The sequence below is a fragment of the Pinus tabuliformis genome, chromosome 2_2 (genome assembly GCF_031772625.1).
Source record: "Pinus tabuliformis cultivar Carrire ecotype Pingquan chromosome 2_2, CPIR1, whole genome shotgun sequence".
Lineage (NCBI taxonomy): Eukaryota > Viridiplantae > Streptophyta > Pinopsida > Pinales > Pinaceae > Pinus > Pinus tabuliformis.
Window position 1 is genome coordinate 943,691,058 of NC_142300.1, and position 6,434 is coordinate 943,697,491.

Sequence of the window (6,434 nt, forward strand, 5' to 3'; positions counted from 1 at the left end):
TTCATTTCCCTCTTGAAGTATGAAACGAGTAGCAATTCCCAATTGATCTCACACTACCACCCCAAAGAAGCTAGCAATCCTGATATACAAATCGAACCAGCCATCCTATGAAGCAATCCATGTAGTTCTCGGTCTATAGCTTTGATAACCCAAAACTCAAATCTTTTATATCTAATATGCACATAAATTTTCACATTAATATGTCTGGATCTCATTCTAAGATCTTTACAGATCTGATACAGAGGTAAACCATATTTTTCATACTATGGCAAGCAATATTATCAAGTCTTGAAGTCTCTCTTATGTAATGTCTCCTTATTTGATATCGTTGCTTTAGTATGGTTTGATACAGAAACTTAATTGTAGATATTGGTCTCCTGATCTCTTGCAAACATTTTGATCTAATGATTGTTATAGCTATGCATCCCATGAATACTATGGAGATTTTAACTGCAAACCTTCTGATTGAATATAGGGATATTATCATACAAATTTCTGCTCTTATGCAGAAATTGGTAGTATAAGCCTTCTCATCTTTAGGAAGGCTTTTGTATGAGCAACTTGTCTACTCTATAAACAATAATATACCATAGTGAAATGCTACAATTGTCTCATGAGTAAAGGCCTGAAGCTATAGACAGTTTCTTTGCACCTGATATATTGATTGTATATACTTATTGCTATACACAGAATATAGCAAGCTGCTACTGTTCATTCCATGCACAAATTATGACAATTTTCATGTATACCATAGAAACTATTATACAGATAAGTTGTAGAAAGAACAATCTATTTTGAGTTAGTATCCAGAAAATTTTGACGTATACCAATCTTAGTCCTTTTGAAAAGAATTCAAAATCTCTGTGAGGAGTAGTTGCTTAGGTGGTCCAATGCATGTTCTAAATGTAGGGAAGTCTTAAATTCTCTTGACTGTCATTCAATGCGCTTAGGAAGTTCTACTGTTGGAAAGTTTGATTGGGCTGCATTGAATTAAGCAAGGCTGAAACATTATTGTTGATGTTGTCGTTATAGTTGTTCTGCATGTTGTTGAATTTCTTTGCAGGGTTGGTTTCATCGTCCCCATATGCTAAGGAGAGGGTCCTCTTGGGAGAATTGAATTTGTTGTCATTCTCCACTGCTAATTCTTCTTGTTTTGGGACAACTTCATATCGGCAATCACTATAGTTGTCATTGTTATCGCTGAAATTGTTGTGAGAGAGGTTGGAGGACTGGACTTGAGGTAGCCCGCTGTTGTTTCCATTGCCATCCATGGCTTCATCGTTTAAAAAACCATCTATGAAAGGATCGTCACTCTCCAACAACCCACTGAAAGAGGCAATTATGGGCAGTTGCAGTTTGTTTTGCTGATCAATATCAGGCAAAGAAGCCATCACTTCATCTGCACTTGGTGATTCATCTCATTCTACCCCTTGTAATCTCTGAGAATGACCATTTTTCTTGTAAATTCGGCACAACACCCAATCATCAAGCTGGAGAACAGAAGTACCATCAAAATCAACAATACCAATTTTAGTTGAATGAATCAATTCCTATTCATAAAGAATCAAAACGCAAGAACTGTTAAAGGAAAATCATTCATATTGATCAATATTCAAGAAGACATCACTTTGTAGGGTGTGTTATTTATATTTACACAATTGATTTTTTTATTCAATCAGCTATGACATTCTGTGTGCTTTTGCTGGGTTCCTTCATCACCACCATCATTGGGAAATTCATTTCCCTCTTGAAGTACGAAACGAGTAGCAATTCCCAATTGATCTCACACTACCACCACAAAGAAGCTAGCAATCCTGATATAAAAATCGAACCAGGCATCCTATCAAGCAATCCATGTAGTTCTCAATCTATAACTTTGATAACCCAAAACTCAAATCTTTTATATCTAATATGCACATAAATTTTCACATTAATATGTCTGGATCTCATTCTAAGATCTTTACAGATCTGATACAGAGGTAAACTAGATTTTTCATACTATGACAAGCAATATTAGCAAATCTTGGAGTCTCTCTTATGTAATGTCTCCTCCTTATTTGATATTGTTGCTTTAGTATGGTTTGATACAGAAACTTAATTGTAGATATGGGTCTCCTGATCTCTTCCAAACATTCTGATCTGATGATTGTTATAGCTATGCATCCCATGAATACTATGGAGATTTTAACTGCAAACCTTCTGATTGAATATAGGAATATTATCATACAAGTTTCTACTCTTATGCAGAAATTGGAAGTATAAGCCTTCTCATCTTTAGGAAGGCTTTTGTATGAACAACTTGTCTACTCCTCTATAAACAATAATATACCATAGTGAAAATGCTACAATGGTCTGATGAATAAAGGCCTGAAGCCATAGACAGTTTCTTTGCACCTGATACACTGATTGTATATACCTATTGCTATACACAAAATATAGCAAGCTGCTACTGTTCATTCCATGCACAAATTATGACAATTTTCATGTATACCATAGAAACTATTATACAGATCAGTTGTAGAAAGAACAATCTATTTTGAGTTAGTATCCAATTTTTTTTTACGTATACCAATCTTAGTCCTGTTGAAAACAATTCAAAATCTCTGTGATGAGCAGTTGCTTAGGTGGTCCAATGCATATTCTGAATGTAGTGAAGTCTGAAATTCTGTTCACTGTCATTCAATGCGCTTAGGAAGTTCTGCTATTGGAGTTTGATTGGGCTGCATTGAATTAAGCAAGGCTGAAACATTATTGTTGACGTTGTAGTTGTAGTTGTTCTACATGTTGTTGAATCTCTTTGCAAGGTTGGTTTCATCGTCCCCATATGCTAAGGAGAGGGTCCTCTTGAGAGAATTGAATTTGTTGTCATTCTCCACTGCTAATTCTTCTTGTGTTGCGACAACTTCATATCGGCAATCACTATTGTTGTCATTGTTATTGCTGAAATTGTTGTGAGAGGGGTTGGAGGACTGGACTTGAGGTAGTCCGCTATTGTTTCCATTGCCATCCATGGCTTCATCGTTTAAAAAACCATCTATGAAAGGATCGTCACTCTCCAACAACCCACTGAAAGAGGCAATTTTGGGCAGTTGTAGTTTTTTTTGCTGATCAATGTCAGGCAAAGAAGGCATCACTTCATCTGCACTTGGTGATTCATCTCTTTCTACCCCTTGTACTCTCTAAGAATGACCATTTTTCTTGTAAATTCGGCACAACACCCAATCATCAAACTGGAGAACATAAGTACCATCAAAATCAACAATACCAATTTTAGTTGAATGAATCAATTCCTATTCATAAAGAATCAAAACACAAGAACTGTGAAAGGAAAATCATTCATATTGATCAATATTCACCGGTATATGAACAAAAATACCATCAAATATTATCACAAAACAGTCAAATTAGAAGATTTCAACAATATTCTGGAGCCCAGATACAGGAATTCAACTAATAGCTATACTTACTCTCAAAGAACCCTTCTTGTTAGGTATGTAATGGGCATCCTCCATTGCACAGTCAAAATGCCAAGATTGCCATTAGCTTATGTTGTTAGCAATAGCCAATTTTCTAGGCATAACAAGGAGTACTTTATCAAGTTTCTACAGTATACAAACTGGGTTTTTTACACCAAAATCCAACCTCCCTTACATTACAAATATATATTCTAATGAAAGAATATATAGGAAAAACATAATCCTCAAGCTATTACAAGATTTTAGGAATAAAATCCTAACAGTAAACTAAAAATAAAATAAATTAGAAGTTGCTACAAGGGATACGGAAATGATAGAAAATCCTCTGCCATCAAATTGGAAATTGATTCTTTGACTGTTGATATCCTGCCTGCAAATTTGAATCTGTTGTAAATATTCCTGAAAATCTATCGACCTCCCTTTAAACAGGGTCAACTATGCCACCTGTTATCCAATGGTCCTTTTATCCAATTTTGAAAGAGACTTTTTTGTCATCTGTTGAAGTATGGTTTATAAAACCTTTTGTTTCATATAACTTATTTGAAAAATATACTCTACTTTATCCATGGGTTAATTCCTCATGTAAAAATATAATTAGTGGTAAAATTCGTAGGATAAATTAATTATTCTTTTGCTAGACATCTGGCAAAACTACAAAAAAAAAGTGTCTAGCTATCGAAAACCATGGTTTTCATCTCTTTGATATCCTAATGCCATAAAACAATGATATAAGAGTCCATCAATAATTGGAAATCCATCGTGTTTGGGGTTTATCAATATTTGTACGTTATTTTCCTACCCTCTCTTTTCCAACAAGAGTTATGAATGTACCTATGACAACATCACTGGCAGTCAATTCCCTCATATATGGCTCTGCATGTGCTTCAAGGAAAATAAGCTCCTTCATGTGAACAACTTGGTCATAGACACCACTGAAGCCATCTCTATTATCAACATTTTGCTGCTCTGTTTTTAATCCATGACCAAATTGCAGAGGTAGCATCTTCTCGTGCCTAAGAAACTGCATAGATTGAGATTGATGGAAGCCATTATTAGCTTACATACATAAACTTGTAGCTAACATACACACTATACAATATTAAATATTGAATATTTCTCCATAGACCTTGACCCCATAGTAGACCTATAAACAAAAACCTCAATAATATGTTGTACAATTTTGACATTCACTTGCTTGTTTGCAAACACACTCTCCAAATTATCTAAACAGCTCCTTGGATTGGCAAGATCAAAAATCCAGATCAGCATCAAGATGATACCAAACCAAAGCATTCTCTTTAGCTTCTATGGAAAAACCATCAGTAGTCTCAGTACATAATTTCATAACAGGCTTTGTTGTTTTCTTCCAGTAAAAGTTTGTAGTGGGTTGTTGTTTTTCATTTAGTATCTTGGTTCATTTAGCAATTAAAGGTGTTCCTTTCTTGCACTACTTTTGGCTATTGCATATTCCTTTATTCTTTTGAGCGACATACTTCATTTTATCCTCTCATCTAGCTTTCACAAGAGTTGTCCTTTCTTTGTCTGTGAATATGTCAACTAAAGGCCTGGGTGACTAGGAAGGCCAACATAATATACTTTCTCTCTTAGAGAATGATATAAAAAAAATTCTGCAAATTTCCTTGCATTCTTCTGTTGTTTCTTAATGCACAAAGTCATTGTATTTATTCTTCATAGGCATAGCCAAGAGTGAAATGAAGTTAGACCAAACCTTCTGCATTATGTAGGAAATAAATATCTTTGGCCCAACTTCCCCCCTGAAATTGTATCTTTTGGACTCACAATTGTTACCAATACTACAATAACTACTTGTTGATGGAGAGCCTCAAAACTTTGTTGCATATTTATACTACACATAAGTGTTTTTTCACTTGCTTCAAAATATTATATGAATTATTCCCAATGTTGTTCTCTAGTGCTTGTGGATCTTCAATCGAAAGTATGTCGTCGCTTAAAGTTTGAAAATCGTCTTATACTAGATCTACACGATACCCCAAGATTTGATATAGACAGAACTTCAACATTCTCAAATGTTAGTCAGAAACTGGACCAAGGTCTTGGAAATTCCCTTTATAACAAATGCAATTGGTTAGCAGACTCAAGATATTTGCTTTTAGAATGTGCTCAGAGGCAAATTTATTAAGCTATGTATGCGATGAATAAAACTGAATGAATACAAAAGAGTTATGAATAATCTTCTCTTGAATATCAAAACCAGTGACTTCTAAAACTCTGATAGGAGATGCACCCAGATCTGAAAAAGCATTTTCATGATATCAAAGCTTCTAATTCCAAGCCATGAAAGAAACATGCACCCAACAACCAACCTTCAAATAAAGGATCAGTTGTTTTGCAAAACTCGGGCATGCCAAAAACTGAGTATATACCCTTTAGAAAACCAACAAAATCTCCCAAATTGTTGACAATTTTAAAAAAATTCTCGTGTCTCATCTAATTGAGGGCATTTTTCAAAAACCCCATTGTTTGGAATTTTGAAATTCTCCTTCAATTTCTTGGAAACTGCACCTAAAGTTCATTGTTGGAAAATGCCCACGAAATTTTGATGAGTGGTTTCCAAAAGCAATTTCTCAGTGGAGGGGGAGAGGAGGGATGGGTTCCATGGTATTGAAAACTGTCAAGGGGGTGCTACTATGAACCTGCTGCTGCCACATCACCAATAGTGTTTTTCACTCCCTTTGTTAAACATTGAACAAACAGAGGGGGTTCACGATTTATAATAACTATCAATCTGCTATCATCTTATACTAGATCTACATGATACCCCAAGATTTGATATAGACAGAACTTCAACATTCTCAAATGTTAGTCGGAAATGATATTTCTGGGACCTTGAAAACTTGTAGTCCATACTAAACTGGAACAGATGAATTACAACTCACTGCTCAATTAACAAGGTAAAATGTTTATGAGACAACTCAC